Here is a 19,473-nt window from a genome sequence, read left to right on the forward strand (position 1 = left end):
ACCTAAAAAATGCATCTCAAATAGTGGATTTTCAGGTACTTTAAAAGATATATTCCATTGGATCATTTATAAATTATCTGGGAACTTGCTATAAATACATATTCCTAGGTTCCAGCCCAGATACTCTATAGTTCAGAGTGGTGATCAGGAATCTGAACATTTAGCAAGTTTCCTAGGGTCTATGTACATTTTGAGAAGCATTGGTATATTGGGAGAGAGTGTTATTAAGCACCTTCTGTAGGAAACCCTGTGTCTTGTCTGCACCCATGATACTTCTATCATAGCACTTATCACACTCTATTGTGATTGTCTCTCTGTGTCTACCACAAGACAGTGGAACCCATTTCTATTCATCTTTGCAGCCTAATTCCCTGGCACACAGTACCGTATCCAGAGACATTCAGTAAATGTTTATCAAACATATGAAAATGAGCCCATCTCCACAGTAGTTACACACTAATCATCATCATCATCATCACCATCATCACCTACTGTATTCACATGAAAAAAGCTGGTCCTAGCTCTGCCCCAGTACCTGGGATGTCTGGGATGAGTACCCGCTTTTGCAATATGCTAAGAAGGAAGCCTTCATAAAGGAAAGAAGGCAGGCTTCATAAAGCCACAGTTGACTTGGCAGCTGGAGAAAAGTACAAAAGCATATTTCAAGAAGAGGGTTAAACTCTTGATGCATTCCCATGCCCATCTAGCAAATAAAAGCATGAAAACTGCAGCAATAAAATTGAATGTTTTAGGGGAGACCACAGAGCAAGTTGCTCAGATTTAGGACTAGACCTATATATTTTTTTTACTTTCTATCAAGTCTTCATTGCTCTAATCAAATGTAAGAAATGCAAACATCTTTGATTTTATCCCACTATCAGTAAAAATATAACGATATATTAAAAAAACTAATTTCTCAGATTGTAGATACAATAAATAGAAGTAGAATTTCTAATTCTGAACACTAATGGATCATTTTACAATCAGTTGACTCTGGGAACCCCTAGACTGTATCAGTGCTCTTTATTAAAACAGGATAATCTAGTTTGGGATCCAAAGGGAAGTAATTCCAGCATAATATGCCAAAATAAAAATGGAAAGACAAGAGAGAAAGAGAGATGGAGAAGGAAAAAGCAAAGAGGGAGGGAGGGAGGGAATGGATGAAGGGAAAGAGAGATGAAACAGGAAGAAAGGAAAGGAAAGGGGGTGAAAAAAAAGAAGCAAGGAAGGGAGAGAGTTCTGAAGCCACACAGATTTTTATTTAACACCAACTGCATTATATGTACAGGGAATCATTTTATAATATTGTCATTCTAACTTGCAGGCAACAAGCTTGGATTAGTCAGAGACATCACAGTCAGATCTGCTATTTCCCACACTTTCCTTATTCCAATTTACTATTTAGTGGCATGATTGCAGGACAATCCATTGGTAAGACAGAGAGTAACAATGTCCCTCCTTCACAGCTTCCCCAATGCTTTTTGAGAGCCCATGAAAGCATTTATAGCCGGTATCTCTCTATTCAGGAAAGCAGCCTAGCAGCACTGTCTGTTTTTCACCATTCATTTTCCCGGTGCTTGATTGCGACTCCAGCACAATGTAGCAATGTTGATAATAGAACAGATAAGGTACTTACTATGTTTAAACTGAGACAATCCATTTGTGAACACACCAGAATTTGTCTTAATAGGACCAAATAAGGTCAATACCATTCTGAGTCCAGAGAACTCCTACATATGCTGAAACTGTTTAAAATACATCACTCTGTATTTAATATATTTTGAAAGAACTATAAAGGTCTTCTAGTTCAATCTCCAAGATTCCAATTAAGTATTAAAAAACGAAGTTGCTTTTTGAGGAGACATCAGTTTCTTCATCTGTAAAATGAGAGGACTGGACAAGTCGAAGCTTATCATTCATTTTAGTTCCAACATCTCATCAGTCAACAAGAATATAGGAGCAGTGAGCAGTCACAGACCCTCTGGTGCATGGTCAAGCATAGTGAGTAAGAAATGAGAACTATGGCTATCTTCTCTGCTTCAAATATCAACTTACAAATTTTAACTTTAACTGGAAGTGTTTAAAGGAAATCTGGTCTAGTCTAGAAGATACGCCTAGATACATCTAGAGATATAACTTTCATTACTTTCAGGATGGTGAAGGGTTAATTATAGGCATTGATGGGTAACCTTTTATTTTCATGAGTTTATCTCACCTCTTACCAAATGTGCAACCTCAATGGAAGTGTTAAAAGGGTAGTAAAGTTTCCGAAGCTTAAAAAAAAAAAGGTGGGGGTAGGTTTTCTCAGACTTTCACAAATGCTAATTACTCATAATGACAAGTCATTACCCAAATCCATTTCTGGAAAGTCACGAGGACTCCACAGGTCAAAGTAAAAATGTCATCTCAGTCTCCAGCAAGAGACTCTGCCAAATTAACCCTTACCATACTCATATTTACCATCGTCTTTTTCCAAGGAGGGAGAAAGACAAATAAAAAGGAAGGTGCAGCACCTTGGAGAGAGGAAACCAATTCAAGGTATGCACAGGGGAAGATAAGGGAAGTATTGAGCTTCAGGAGCTGACAGTGTCCTGCATGGCATAATTGTGGCCTTCTGGAGGGACAGGATTTACACAGCAGACAGAAATGCAATTACCTGGAATTCAGAGGTGGGGCTATGGGAACATCAGAACTCTTTGGGGGAGAGATAGGAAGAGGCTAAGAGACTTGGCTGCTGATAGCAATGAATCTTGTAAACAAATGCTGGCTCTGCCCAGATTCTTATTAATACATTTATTTATTATTTAATTTATGCATTTAGTATGTGTTCACTCAACAAACATTTTCTGATTATATACTTTTTTTTAATCATTGTTTTAGGCTCTAGGGACACAGTGATGAAAGAGATAGATAGAGCTTGACCTCATTGAATTTCCAAAATGAAAACAAACGGTAGCTAAATAATCATGCAAATAAGAAAATGTAATTAAATTGTACACTTTACTGAATACAGTGAAAAGAATGAACAGGGAAGGATGAAAGATTTGAATAGATCACTTGATCTAGTCAGGAGAGAGGATGTAGATGAGAAGGCAGGGTCATTTTAGTAGATAGAAGATAGTAGGACCAAGAGAAAGGAGTAGCAGCATTCCAGGTGGAAAACGCATTTTGTGCAAAGGCTCTGAGATGGGCATCTGAGAGGAAGCTGAAAGAAAGGGCAGTGCGGTTGGAACAGGGAGAAGTATAAGGAGTGAGAACAGAGCCTGAAGAGGTGTGTGGGAGCCTCTGAATTGCCAAGGCTTGTTAGAAACAGAAGAGAGGGAGCTGGAGATGGTGGGAGGCAGCATGATCCGAAATTCACAGGCAGCAATAGGCCAAGGCTGGCACAGAGAAGCAGATCCCTAGAATAAAGGAGGTTGCCTGAGGATTATAAATACCTGAATAAACCACGGAGAGCCTTGTAAGCGAGGTAAGTAGTTTGGAATTTGCCCCAAACTCAATGCAAGGCCATCGAAGTCTTTCAGACTTTTAAAGATCACACTGGGTATAAATAGTACAAATGAGAAAACAAAAACTACATGAAGCATCTTTAAAAAGATGATGAACTTAAAAAGCGACCCCAGAAGACTACATACTGTGAGATAACATCTTTATAAAGCTCAAAAGCAAGCAAAACTAAACAATGCATTATTTGAAGATATAGATGAGATGAGAGATTTTTTTTAAAAGGGAACTATGAACATGGCATTCAAGACAGTGATTACCACTGGGAAGAGAAAAGGGAGGTGGGGTAGGGGACACATAGGTAGGTACTAGGTTTATGTTCTAGTCCTTAAGTTGGGTGGGGGGTTTTTTTAGTGTTCATTTTACTATGTTTTATTATACAGTCATGTGTCTCTCAATGACAGGGATCCAGTCTGAGAAACGCATCATTAGGTGATTTTGCCATTGAGTGAACATCACAGAGTGTGCTTACACAAACCTAGATGGCATAACCTACTATACCCTAGGCTACACGGTACAGCCTGTCACTCCTGTATAGCATGTTACCATACTGAACGCTGCAGGTAATTGTAACACAATGGTAAGTACGAGGGTACTTCAAAAAGTGTGTTGAAAGATTCATATTATCTTTTAATTCTATTTTTCTGCAAACTTTTTGAAGTACCCTCACATTTGTGTATCTAAACACAGAAAAGGCACAGTAAAAATGCAATATTATAATCTTATTGGACCATTATCATATATGCAGTTGGTTGTTGACCAAAACATCATTATGGGGCACATATATATATATATACATGATCATATGTATCAATTAAGAGGGAAAAAATGGGTCACTTTGGCTACTGTGTGGAGAATGTATGTAAGAGTAGTCAGGGGCTATTTCAGTCCCCCAGATGAGAGCCTACAAACCTTCCATTGTACACACTCCAGGAGGTCTTAGATAGGACCCACAGGCCCAACAGTTATACCTGCCCAGCACCTGGCACTACTTTGTGTACATAGTAGAGGATCAGTAAAATTTTATTTAATAAAATCATAAATTTTGAAGGAGAAAGAGTGGCTAGATATATTGAAACTTGAGACTTTTAGGTTTATCATGGTTATTGAACTATCAACTCTATGGTAATTCCATTTTTACAAATTACTTTCATGTTAATTATCTGTTTTTCTCCAACTATAGGAGATTCATACATCACACAGAAGGTAAAATGACTAGTTCAAGTTCACACAGCAAGATGAAAGTTAGCTGGAACAGGAACTTTCTAAGTTGGCATACTCTTTCCTCTACATTTTGATGCCTCTTAAACACCAAACGGAAATAATTACCTTGAATACTTTCCCACTCCATTCCCCAAACTGCTCTGTTTCAGCTCTGTCATATATTGGAAGTATCTTTCAAACCCTGTAGCCTTTATAGTTTGTTACACATATAAAAATGAATACATATATAACTACATTTATCTTGCTATCTACTTATGTATTTTGCATACATATTCTCTACTAGTTAGAGACAGATGCATAATTATCTAATTCTATTTGGCCATCCCCAACAACTTCATCAGTTCATTAAGGGTGATACTTAAGCCTTCCCTTTTTTTGAAACCCATAAACTGTTGGGGAGGTGAGCATGTTGAGGCATTACCAGCTGTCACCCCATGAATCACCAAAATTGATCCAGTTCTTTTAATGGCTAGGCGGTTTCCCCTTCTCCTCACTACTCTAGGCTACATGCTCTATTAAAGATAGTTCCTCAGGTATGAGAGGGCTCTTAATTCAGACAAAGCTGTTCAAGACTAGCTTACACTCTTGCTAGAGAGTGTAAATTATAAGCCCTGACACCAGACACACAGTAGTTGATTAATAAATTTTCCTCTGCATTTTGGGAAAATGATTCCCAATTTATCTGATGCTAAGACATCCGATTTCTTCCTCTAAAGGCCCTAGAGTCCTTCCATCATTTTGTTAATTATAATTCTGGATACAGTCCACCATCAAGAATATCAGTAATTTATTGCTGAGCAAGGGAACAACTAAAATTCAGGATTAGGTCTGGGCCCAGAAGCAGAACCAAGGAAATCAGTATATAAAATGCTGAATGACTAGATGCAAGGATAAGGCAAGGTCAAGAATTGAGATATTAGCATCTCAGTTACCAAATCCAGGTTAAGAGCCTAAGAGAGCAAAGTAGCATAACGTGTTGGGAAATGCCATATTCCAAAGTTCACATGCTGAAACAGGCTAAAATGACAGAAAGAAGCCAATCCCTATGGAAAAGGAGTCTTTCTGAAGGCCGAACACCTAGTGGATTTGTTTTTTCAAGAGTAAAAATTAGTATGTACTAAGCATTAATTTCAGGCACTACTATAAACTCTTTACATGTACAATCTCATTTAATCTACACAAAATAATATGACTCACCATAGTTTTCTCCATTTTGCAGATGAGGAAACTGAGACTTGAGAAAATGAAGTGACTTACTCAAGGTTACACAGCTACTGGCAGAGAGGAGAGACACAGACAGAGAGAGGTTGAGTTGGGTTTAAATCTAGATGGTCATAACGCAAGCCACCATCTTAGCCAACAATTGATACTACTCTCAGGTGAACTGTTGCCTTCAATTCCCTCTAAGATTTCCTGAAGACATTCATACATGTTATAAAAAATTTTAAAGGATTGAAAACCACTGCTGAGGGCTTAAAAAGACCATATAGAAGGGGAGGTCAGGATGGTTCACCCTTGATTCCCCGTTGGAAGATTGAGTGTCTCTGCCTGGTCCCTCCAGCCTGCGGCAGATGGCTCTCATGCCCTGGACTATTGAAGGAGGAGAGTGGGGGCAGAATTAGAAGATGCAGGAGGACAACTTGGAAGCATTAGAATTCTAATTTTAAAAATTGACACCATAAAAACTCTGTTTCTGAAGATTTATACTCCACTGAATGCCATGAGGACTTGAGGTGGCTAAAAAAACTACTTGCAAAGCAAATAGAATTATTGGATTGTGAAATTGAGACCCATAAAATTTAAAACAATTTTCTATGAAACTTGAACATTTTTTTTGTTGTTGTTTCAAAATAAAAGAGTCAGACAGTATTAAGTAAACTTGAATCTCAAATGAGGAGGAGAAGAGCAAATTTTTCCTTTGCTGAACTACTGAAAACCCACCCTCAGTGGGAGGTGATTTAGGTTAAACACCTGCTCTGGGGCTGATGCTGAACTTGCCCCTGATTCTTGCCATATAAGGTTTGAAGCTAAATCAGGCATCTCCTGTCTCCTGGATCTCCCTGTGTCTGCAGAAGCCTCCTCTTTTCTTTTTTCCTATGGCAAGTCTGTTATAATTTCTGTGTCTACTTTAGCCTCTTGGTGAGCATGGCACCTGAACTTCACACTTCATCATGCCCTATGAGGTATTATTGTCTAGTTTTTTTCCTTTGTGTGAAATTTCTTTTTCCAGTTGAAGGGTGAGCTCTTTTGGTGCAAGGACACTCTCTGATGCTTCTCTTGTTTTCCTTGGTCTCAAGCGAGTGGGAGCTTAGTTGCAGTGATTAAGATTTGAGTTTGAATTCTGAATCTGTGTGATATTGAATAGGTTACTTAGCCTGTTCTTCAGTACAATAGGGATTAAATGAGCATAAAGTACTTAACCCAGTACCTAGCATGTATTTACTACTTACTAATCCTTATTTGTCATTATCTTTTATTGACTGGGAGAAATGGCTTCAGGGCCTGACATACAGCTGAGGTACTCTATCCAATGAATGACTGTCCCATTCCTGCCTCTCTGAGTTCTTAGATACCATTCCTCCCTTTTCAAACTTAGAAGCTAGGGCCGGCCCGTGGCTCACTCGGGAGAGTGTGGTGCTGATAACACCAAGGCCACGGGTTTGGATCCTATATAGGGATGGCCGGTTCACTCACTGGCTGAGTGTGGTGCTGACAACACCAAGCCAAGGGTTGAGATCCCCTTACCGGTCATCTTTTTAAAAAAAAGACAAAATTAGAGGCTGAACCCTTCTTGCACCCCACCCCACCCCCATCACCCACCACTGCCACTAAGGACCCTCTCCGTCTGATTTGAATACCTGTTGCCATCTCGATGAGATGCCACTTAGACCAAGCCTCCAAATGTGCAGCTGTGGAAGGGGTTGGGTGTAGGCTGGGATAGAGCACTGCTCCATTAACATTCAATCCATAATAGAGACCATCATTTTGGCAGCAAAATACCCCAGCAATAGTAATGTGAGGAAAAGGGGGTGTGTTACCAAAGCAACAGAGAGGCTTGCGCTACACTGTTTCTATGGCAACAGAGAGCAGGCAGGAGCACTCTCCTAGCTGGAATGAAGGTTAGTCAGACTCTCGCCAATGGCATTGGTGACTCATCAGGTGCATTGCATTGCAAAGGGTGAATTAGTTGAGGAATTCTATTATAATTTTGTCTAGAATGAAGCCCACAAAAGAGATCCTAACTCTTCAAGCTGGAATCCAGACTCTGCTATTAGAAATTAGGGTTCTCTTTTTGGCTACTGAGCAACTAATTACCTCCCCAATGTCATCAATTCTTATTTATGATCCTCAGTCTCCATGAGTGGTCTGGTCTGCTTGAGCAAAACCCATTTGTGAAAATACAACTCATACGGTACATAAATTAAGTAGTAGAGAAGTGCCCAAGCAATTTTTCCCTTTTTCCTCAATTTTAATTTTATCAAAGAAATACACTCACCTCGTTAAAAAGTCAGTTAATGCTTAAAAGCTTATAACAAAAACATTAGTCTCCACACATATTACACCCTTTCCCTCTCCCCAGTTCCTAGAGGCAACCACTTTTAGCAATTTTAGCTGTATATCTTCTATTTGCCTCCATATTTTCAAATATTTCCATACTGAATACAACTTCCTGTTAAAGTAGGTAGATAAAGCTCTACACATCCCACCTCTGTTAAAATCAACCTTTGAATACAATTGCATCACGACTTCTGAATAAATCCATATTTATGAATTATAATGGTCTCAACATTAAGGACACACAAATATTGGCTTGCTGCTGAACCAATTAGGAAAACTCAGTGACACGATTTCACCTGGGCGGGAGCTGGCAGCCTCCCCATGTGAGATGCAGGCTTTCATCCAATCCCCAGGCTCTGGGCTGGTACACCCTGCCCTCCTTTATGCCTGCTGTGCCCATATCTGGAGGCCTTCTGTTTAATTTCTCTAGAGAATTATCTCCTGCTTCTTGGTGATAGGACTGGAGATCGGGGGACTCTGCTGTCCTTTATACAGACTTTCACGTAACTCCGTTGTTCTTCACCTGCTGCCTCTTGATCTTCTGCAGCCGTACTGGCGCCTTGGATTTTTGAGCCTTTCTTCAGGTGCTTGGATTTGACCTTTCCTCCCACTGCCCTCTGCTTGCACAATGGGGTTCTGAGTTACAGATGTCTTCCGGTGTTGTCTAAAATGGAGCTGCATTTCTGGTTCTTATTCACTCATTGTTTTGGGGTGATTTCAATAAAAGAGGTCAGAAACATCTTTTGCCTGCATAAATTGTGAAGTTTTTGTAAATAGCTTGGCTGCCTAGAAGGTAGCCTCCATTGGAAAGATTTTGTGACAGGGCTAAATTATACAAAATACCTTCACAATTTTAAAAATATAGTACCAATATTTTATATGTATAGCTATCTAAACCTATCCAGTAAATGATTTGGTTTGAAAAAACTTTTTGACAAAATTTAGTTTTAAAGAAAGTTTTCTGTTCTGGTACACTGTAATCAAAGCTAGGCAATTTTGCTTTTTGACGGAGCAAGCTCACTTTTGAGATTCTATCCTGAGAAAAATAATTCAAGATAAGTACTGCATAAAATTGATTATTGCTATGTTACGTATAATTTTGAAAAAAGGAAATTATCTAAATGCCCAATGAGAAGAAAACTGTAATATGTGAAGACAATGGAATCGTCTGTACAATATGGAAAATATACCATTGTAGTGAGTGAGTGAAAGAAGCTTAATACAAAGTTGTTTATGCTCTGGTTACAAGCGTGTGAAATATCCATTATAACGTGTGTGGTGCAAATTCATCATCTATAAAATGGAATGCTAAACTTACTACCTCACAGAGTTGTCATGAGGATTAAAGGGAGAAAAAGTGCCCTGAATGTTTTAGCTCATGTGTAGCACGTATTAAACATGCAGTAAGGGTTAGCCACTGTTGCTGCTGCTGGAGGCCCTTCGGATCAGAAACTCTGCGGTGGAGCCCAGCAATCTGTGCTTTACCAAGCTCTCCGGGTGATTGTGATTCCTGCTAAATGCTTCTCAACCTTGGCTTGCAAATCCAAATGATTTTAGGAGCTTAAAAAATGTTGCCTGGCCCTGCCCAGATCGGTTAGCTCTGACTGTCCACTGAAGGTGCTCAGGCATTGGTAATTTTAAAAAGCTACCAGCTGATACTAATACAGCCAAGACTGAGAAACACTGACTTAAAGAGATTACTATACAGAGAGGCCAAGTCAGATAGGAGGGGCCTTACAGGCAACCTTTTAACCTTATTCCACCATCCTTGGTTTCTACAGGACCCTCTTATGCTTATTCTTAGCTGATTCTAAGTCCAGGAGAGAAAGACGAGCCATTAATAAGGCTCTTACCAGATACACATTGATAGATATAAGGAAAGTGAAAGTAAAGGTCAGGATCTCTCAGATGTTCAGAATCTTGCCAAACATTTGATGTAAATATAACTGTGCATGTGGGCACCCAGGTGTTCCTGGGTTATCAGACTTAAATATAAAGGATGAAGGGCTCTGATCCACAGTGCCCCTGTCCCAGGGATGCCCCTGGTGGGGGAGACCCACGAGGGGGGTGCTACTGCTGCTGGAGGCTGTTGCTGCAATCTGTTGCTGCCAGTGCCCCCAGGAGGCCACTGTTGCTGCTACTGCTGGAGGCTACTGTAAGCTGCTGCTGCTGTTGAGGAAGCTGAGGGCTGAGGGCTGAGCTAGCATAAGAATAAAGCACATCAACCTTGCTGGCAGCTCTTGGGATCTTTTTCCAATTACCTAGCTCATGACCTGTATGTGAGGGGTCTGGTGACCCAGTCTGTACAATGGGTTTGCAGGGTTTGAGCCGGAGCCTGACAATAGATCTTGGAGATTAGGTAGAAATAGAAATGAGGGAAGTTTGATGTGATATATAATGTAAGCCAATGGAACATGATCCTCTCTACATGTGAGAAGACTACCTCTTTATAAAGTGAGGTCTAAATGCATTGGTCCCAAGGAAAACCTGATATTTTTTTAGCAGCCAGACCAGAGACAATCCCAAATTCCCTGTTTTCCACTCATGCCTCCTTTTCGCTTTGAGATTCAAGCTGTGTCCCATCAAGGAGTCCAAGGAACACCCTACAAGAATAAGTTTCAGTTCTTGGCAAATTTTCTGGGTTTCTTATTGCAATTTGCTGACAAGTTTCTGTCAAGAAATGACAAAGAAGTAAATACCCTGGTTTTATTTTCTCCTCATTTCAGTTTTCTCACGTTTGTCTTCATTCTGTTGAATCTTACATATTTTTATAATCCTTCTCAAATCCTGTTTTAAAATTCAGTGGGGTAAAATAGATAACAAGCTATAAAAGCTAATCAGTTGTACTCTACATTGGCTTTTTTTGAAAATTGAATCCTTCATTTATTCAATCAGTAAGCATTTATTCAGTTCATTTAAAAAATTTTCTACTGAAAACCTCTAGATGCACTGCGAAAGCTGCAAAAGAACACAAACTATAACGCCTTGCCTTTCTTTAAAAAATTTATTTACCATTGTTAGTAGATAAAAGAGAAACAGCTGAAACAAATAAAGAACTGTGTGTGATAAATTACTGAGCTAAATACAATCAACTGTGAGAGGGAACTAAGGTGTATTGAGTGCTTACTACAACCAGGGAGTGGGCTCGGTGTTTTCCGTACATGATCCCACCTGTTCCTGGAACTGTCCAGCTTCATGAGTCAGAGTCTGGGCTCCGGAGTCTGCCTGGGCAATCTACTTCAGTTCTCTGTGACTAAACGGTAAATAGGGATGATAACAATCCCACCTTGTATTAGTCCATTTCTGTTGTTTATAACGTGGATATCTGAAACTGGCAATGTGTAAAGAAACAATATTTACTGCTTTTGGTTTCCAAGGCTGGGAAGCCCAAAATTCAGGGAACACATCTGGTGAAGGCCTTCTTTAGTGCTGACTTCAGCAATGCAGGGCATCACATTGCGAGAAAGGCAGAAGAAGCAAGAGAGAAAGACTCACCTCCTCACTTTCTCTCCTTTTAAAGCCACCAGAACCACACCCATTATTCCAAGAATGGATCCTCACAATCCAATTACCTCTTCAAGGCCCCACCTTTAAATGACCATAATAGGATTTTCCACTCTCTTAACACTGTCACAGTGGGGATTAAGTCTCAATGGGCTTTGGGGAGACATCCAATCCACAGCACACTAAATAGGTTGTTATGAGTAGCAAAAGCATGTGAAGCACGTAGCGTAGTATTTGGTCATCTTAATACTTAACATACTTCAGGGGCTGCCACATGGAAACTATTTATCATTATCAGATGACATTTTAATTCCATTTTAAAGATGAGAAAACTGAGGTTGAGAGAGGTTGTTATGTTGTCATGGCATAGCTACACACCAAAACCTGTGTACTCTCTTCTCTTTGCTTATAAAATAAAATGCTAAAATATTTAGCTGAAAGCTCAAGTGATTCTCTATTTTGTTTGCATTACACAAATTTTTTTTTACAAATTTTGCTTGCATTAAACAAACCTGTTGGGCTACAGCAATTAGCTACACAACTGTCGGACTCCTGCCGACATAGCCGATTGTATTGCTACCAGACAATTGTATGGCTAAAGCAATTCATAACTAAAGCCAAAACGTTCCATTATCTTAGTTATGCTAAGTTTCCATTTGTATTGTCAGGGCTAGGGCTTAGGGCCCACAGACCCTTCAAACACGTTGTACAGACTGGCTCACAGACTCCTCACATGCCAGGCTGGGTCACTAGACCCCTCACACACAGGTCCATGCTAGGCAATTGGGAAAGATCCTGGGAGCCATTGGCAGAGGACATGAGCTCAGTCCTCAGCAGTAGCAGCAGCAGCAGTGGCCTCTCAGGGCATCCCAGGGGCACTAGCAACAGCAGTAACAGCTTGCAGCAACAGCCTCCAGCAGCAGTAGTGGCCTCCCCATGGCTGCCCCAGGGGCATCCCGGGGGTGGGGGGGTGCTGTGGATCAGAGCCACTCATCCCTTATACTTAAGTCCATAACCCAGGACACCTGGGCGCACGTGCATAATTATATTAGTCAGTAGCCAAGGAACACCTGGGCACATGTGCATATTTACATCAAATGCTCAGCAAGATTCTGAACATCTGAGAGGCCCTGACCATTTTCCTACATTTTCCATACAAACCTCAAAATTAAACTCTGCAAGGTCAGTTTTATTTACTTCTTGATTTTTAATAAAGGGATATATTGTTAAGAAATATTGTTTCTCCTCAGCTAACAAGCCTACCCAGGCTCACCATGGCATGAAATCTAAACCTCTGCAGGTCTGTTCACTTGGGCCTCTCCCACCCAAGGCAAGCTCTCTTCCTTCCTCCATGCCTTTTTCTCACTGAAACCTGCCTCTCCTTTCTTCCTCTTCCCTGTCGTATACCTTCCCATGTTACAAGGCCCACGCCAGGCCCTTTCCCTGAAACCCCATCTTCCTGTACCCTCGTTTGCACCCTCTCAGAACTCACGCAGCCTTGGAGCAGAGGGGGGCCTTTGCTCACTGTACACAGTACCCTGCCTGTACTACCTCATTGAATCCTCAAGACCACCTCAATTTTATGATCCTCACTTTACAGATGAAGAAACTTGGGCTGAGAGGGGTTAAGAAACGTGTAGGAGGACCCTCATCTAGAAACGAAAGAGCTGACTCTAAATCTCATTCTCCAGCTTTATGCTGCAAAACCCACTGTTTGTACCCATTAGTCTTGGCCCTCCCACTAGACTGCAAGTTCCCTGAATTCAGTGAGCACAGGTATGGGACAGGGTAGAACTAAACATTTAGCAACCAACACAGCAGTCATTCAGACAAAATTCTGTACTATGATACAACTTTCTTTCCTATCACAAACCCAGATTGTACAATTGATGAAACCCCAACTGGGCAACAGACTGACACGGTAGATACTACAAAGACAATCATAACAATGAGCAGAGACTACAATGTCCCCCATCCCCAAGCCAGACTTTCTCAATGTTTTTCCCTTCCCTCTCTATTCAGAATCTGAAGTTTTATGGAGGCTTATCTGGTTAAATACTGGAATGGCATGAGTTCTGGACTTCCACTTATTATTTATTCATTTAAAAATATTTACTGAGTACCTAGTATATGTACGGTCACTGTGCTAGGTGCTGCAACATAATGATGAACAAAAAGAGATGCAGTCTGTACTTTGTTCAACTCACCATTCACTATTTATTAAAGGTCCCAGATTTTGTGAAATAAAAAAAAAAAAAAAGAGAGAGAGATGCAGTCCCTGCCTTCATGGAGTAGAACCACGACAGCAAAGAATCCCATGTATCCATTATGATAAGTGCTGGCTGCAATCAAGACGCATGCCACGCTCTGAGAACTCTCATGGGAGGACTTGACCTGTCTGGGAGGTTGACGGAAAGCCTTCATTGAGGAAGTTATCATCGAGCAGAGATCTGAACAAGAGTAAACATTATCTAAAAAAGGGAAGGGTAGAGAAGGCAGAGCAAATACAACATGCAAAAGCCTTTCCGTGAGGGTCACATAAACAGGCATAGGCAAAGGGAAGGTGAGATGGGAGGTGTGGCTGGAGAGGCAGGCCAGCGTCGCCTTGTGAATGTCCTTATAGACATGTTAAGGATTTGGGTTCTTATCTTAAAACCAATTGGAAACCCCTGAAGATTTTTAGGTAGAGGGTAATGTAATAAGACATGTTTCAGAAAGCTTACAGTGTGGGAAACAGACTGGGGACATGGACAAAGTAGACCAGTAGTCTCAGCCAGAAAGATGATGTGGGCCAGTGTTTGGGTAGAGCCCAAACAGGTGGGCCAATGTGAGATATTTAAGAGATAAGATTGCAGTGATTAATGATGGAGAGAAAAGGAGAGGGTCGAAGAAAAATACGTGAAGGAAGATACTGCATTTCTCGTTTGAAGGTTGGCGGAGGGGGTCACCATCCATGGAGATGGGAATCCTGGAAGAGGACAGCTTCTGAGAGGAGACCTTGGGTTCTGATTTTAAAAGGCTGAGTGTGTGGAGACTTTGACACATCTTCACAGAGATGTCAGGAAGGCAGTTGGGAAAATGGGTTTGAGATTTGGAGGACAGGTTTGGGCTCTTCTAACTTGAGGTTTGTGAGTCATCTGCCTGTAGGAGGTAATTGAATTCATGAGTACAGATTAAATTCACAAAAGAGTAAAGAGTGAGAAGAGAATAGGGACTAGGACTAAGTCATGAGCTTCCTCAATATTTAACGGCCAAGAAGAATCTATAAAAGGTTGGATATAGCGGTCAGGAGGACAATCAGGACAAGAATGGAAGCATTTTAAGGAGGATTTCACAACATGGAAGTCATTGGGGCCTTAACCTGAGCTTTGCAGCAGAGTGATGCCAAAAGCAATAGAAATAAAATCTGTCTTCATCAGTGAATTTTATGCACATGGATGCCAGAAACCCCATGTTGCAGCCCCCACCAAACATTAATAACTTTGGTCTTTGTATTTGAGTTCGAGCCAAGCTGTTTGAAAGAAAGCTGGTCTTTCATCCAACCTATTCTTGCATTCCAACTCAGCAGAAGAGAAAAAGACAGAAGAATTTGAATTTGCTGATAATCTTTAATCTATGGGTCAAGACAAGAAGGGGAGTAATTATCTGCAGCAGAAATCAAATCTCTCTCTCAACCAAAGGTGGTGAATTCCCTGGTGGATGCAACGTGCACCTAATGAAGAGTCCATCTGTTACAAGATGAATTGTGGCAAAGCTTTCAGAGAATCACAGCAGCCTATGACAAGACCACTTTGTCCTTTCAAGCATGTTATAAAGACTTGGGAAAGCCTTCATTTTGCACCTGACATTAAAGCACCATTAAAGGATTCTGAATACATGCTCAAAGCTAGGCAATTCTGAGGCTGGCAGGAGTCATGAACTCATCCCTTTACTCTTAGAGGGACAGAAATATATAAAAAAAAAAAAGAACAAAGTTCTGTTGAAAGAACAGAAAAGCCCAGGGATGAAAGAAGAGGAATGTAACTGCATGTGGAATCGTAGCTTAAAATAGCACATAGTGTGCCTGGTATCCTGTGAAGTAGCAACAGCTGTGAGAGCATCTGTGCTCAAACATGTTGTCACATGGACGTGAGGCTTAAGCCCTTCCTTCCAGAACTCTGCGCTCAGGCAGTTACCACTATGCTGGGGTGGGCAGGGACTTTCTGTCAGCTGTGTGTGCTCTGAGGCGCCATAGTCCACACCCAACTCACGCAATGATTGGATCTAACAGTTTCTCTCACCTTTGGATAGCTTGCAACTCTATCACTCATCACGGAGTAAGGACAGAGGATCCATGGTGGTGGCAGGGAGGGGTAGGGAGAAGCAGGTCTTCTGCTGCTCCATCATGAAGAATGATGCAACGGCTGCCACTTATTAAGGGTCTACTGGAGGCCAGAGACTGTACAAAGCACTTTATGCAAATTATCCCTAATCCTCACAAGAACCCTGAAAATTAGGCACTATTTACCTCCATTTTACAGGTAAGGAAACTGAGTCCAGGAAAGACTGTGACTGTTCATGGTTGTCCAACCATTAAGTGACACAGTCAGATATGTCTGGCTCCAAAGTCTACCTTCCTTGGACTGTACCCCAGATTTATATCTGGTTGTGGACAAGTGTGTAACATAGGCAGGAAACGTTCGAGAGTAAACCCAGTGGAGGGGACATCCATTATTGTCTGTTCATCCACTATCTATTGTCCCTTTTAGGATATTGACTCTTCACCCACTGGATTAAATCATGCTGGAACGGATATCTAGGTGCCTGCCCTACTACTGTGCAAGATAGAGGATTCCCCAGAAGCTCCTTCTGCCAGACGTCTTCTCTGCTCCCCACAGACAGGGGTTTGGCTCCTGACCTAAGCTTGGCCAGCCAGTGTCTCTCTCCTAGCATACTGATTCCTGAGCAGAGAAGCAATGACAGAATAAATCTAGAGTTCATTCATTCCTGCAGCAGAATCCAGGAGAGAATGCTGAGCACTTCCTGCCTTTTCCAAGCCTAATTCCTCAACCATTTCCTATCCAACATATTCTCTTCTGCTTGCAACCAGTTTCTGTTACTTAGAGTCAAAGAGTCCTAGCTGAAAAAAACCCAGTATATAAAAGAGTTCTGATATTGTACATGACAAGAAGGAGAAAGAATTTGGAAAGACATATCAAAGACCATATTAAGGGAGTAGGAACATATGGAGCCTTGGTGGGAAGGTGGACCCAGTGACTGCTCTGAGCAATAGACATGGCAGAAGTGACACTGGACCACTACTGGGAGTTGCCTTTAACTGGAGTGGAATCTTCCCTTTTTTGCCTTTTGGAACACTTACTTGTGAGATACTCCCTCTTGGATCCCTGCCACCATGCTATAAAAAGCCCAAGTCACATGGAAAGGCCATGGAAAGGTAGTCTAGTCAGCAGCCCCAACTGAGCTCTCAGCAGCCAGCACCCATTGCCAGCTATGGGAGTGCACCATCTTGGATGTCTAGCCCAGTTGAGTCTTCAGATGACAGCAGCCTCAGCCTTCATCAGAGTGCAACCTCATGAGAGACCCTAAATGAGAATCTCCAGGTCTACCTGCAGAAGTGTGAGCAATAACAATAAATTATTTTAAGCCACTAAGTTTTGGGGTAGTTTGTTATGCAGTAATAAATAACCAGAACAGACTGCCTAGAATTAGGATTGCTGAATGGAGGGAAAGGTGCTCTTACAATTTTGATAGATACTGTCAAACTCTCCCCCCCAAAGGTTGTACCAGTTCATGTATCCACCAAAGGTAAATGACAATAAAGATGGGATTCTTTAGCCAAGTTCATTTCATTTTTTATCACCATAAGAAATCAAGGGTACTCATGTATCACCTACTAGCACTCATGATTTCAAAACTCTTGTCAAGGGCCGAGCCCGTGGCGCACTTGGGAGAGTGCGGCGCTGGGAGCGCGGCGACGCTCCCGCCGCGGGTTCGGATCCTATATAGGAATGGCCGGTGCACTTACTGGCTGAGTGCCGGTCATGAAAAAGACAAAAAAAAAAAAAAAAAAAAAACTCTTGTCAAGAAAAAAGAATGGGAGAAAAGGTATTTGAAAAGAAAAGCAGGCTGCTCAGAATTTCTTCTGACACCTTACAATATATTTTGGCCCATCACTCAATTTACCATGGGTCCTGGCAGTAAATCACGCTAACATTTGTGACAAGAGTAACTGAGCAGTGGCTTCTAATTAAATTTTATTTGTACGACAAATACTGAGACACTACTCTATGCAAAGCACTGGGAGGCCATAGAGATGACTGAGACAGGAACGGAACAGAGTCTACAGTGGCTCATAAATAATCAGGCCTGCTTCATCTTTTCTGCAAAATTGGAGAAGCCCAACATTGCCTCAGCATCTTGATTCTAAAGTTGGGCCATTGTTATATGTGGGTTTCTTTACTTACCAGCCTCTGTCTGCTCAGAAGACTGACTCTGTCCCTTTTAGCTTCAACTTCTAGCTCCTTTATACTATGACTCTGCAGGAAGTAAGGCTTTTCCTCTTCCTTCTTTACACCTGAATACACTTCCAGAATGGATTCATTACCATAGTGTGTGTGTGTGTGTGTGTGTGTGTGTGTGTGATTTCCAGATGCTGAGACTGCTAGATCTCTGAAAGACAACTGAAAATTGAAGTAGTTGGGACAAAGAAGAAGGTGAAGTTGGCAAAGAAGAAGGGGAGTGGAGAGAAAAGAGGTGGTCCCCATATCAGGGAGTGGACATTCCCTTCACCCCAGCCAGTGACAGTTAAGAAGAGAAGTCTTTCTTACACATAACAATTAGAGAATGTTGCAGAACCTGGACTATGACAAAGACTCTCTCCTTGCCAAAACATTAGTCAGATTCCTCGAGTCCTCTTTTCAACGAGGCCTCAACCTTGGTCCCAGTCCTGTCTTCTGCCTGCCTAGCCCAGTCATAGCAAAGAATGCTGCTAAGTCATCCCCCCACCCTTGACCTCTGATCACCCTTGATGTCTGATCAAGTTCTTCAACTCTCACCTTTGATGTCTAAGTCCTTGGTGTGCCTTTAGCAAGAATCCTGTTTGGCCAGTGTTATGGACTGAATATTTGTGTTCCTCTCCCCCTCCCCCCAATTTGTATGTTTGAAGCCCTAACCCCCAGAGTGGTGATATTTGGAGATGCAGCTTTTGAGAAGTAATTAAGGCTAGACTATGTCAGGACGGTACGGCCCTCTGGATAGGATTAGTGGCCTTATGTAAGGAGAAGGAGCCGAGACAGGAGATTCTCTCTCTCTCTCTCTCTCTCTCTCCATATATATATATATTTCTTTCTTTGCACATACTGAGGAAAACCCATGGAAGGACAAAGAAAGAAAGACAGCTGCAAGCTGGGAAAAAAGCAAGTCTGCAGGCCAGGAAGGGAGACCTCACTAAAACCTGAACATGCTGGCCCTCTGATCTCAGACTTTCATCCTCCAGAACTGTGAGAAAATACATTTCTGTTGTTTAAGCCACCTAGTCTATGATATTTTGTTATGGCAGCCTGAGCTGACTAAGACAGTCAGTTTAGCAAGAATCCACCTATCTTTGATGTCTCCTCTTAGTAATTTTCCATCCCCTGACTCTCTTACCCTGCTCCTTGGCTATAAATCCCCACTTGTCCTTGC

The sequence above is a fragment of the Cynocephalus volans genome, chromosome 10 (assembly GCF_027409185.1).
Source record: "Cynocephalus volans isolate mCynVol1 chromosome 10, mCynVol1.pri, whole genome shotgun sequence".
NCBI lineage: Eukaryota > Metazoa > Chordata > Mammalia > Dermoptera > Cynocephalidae > Cynocephalus > Cynocephalus volans.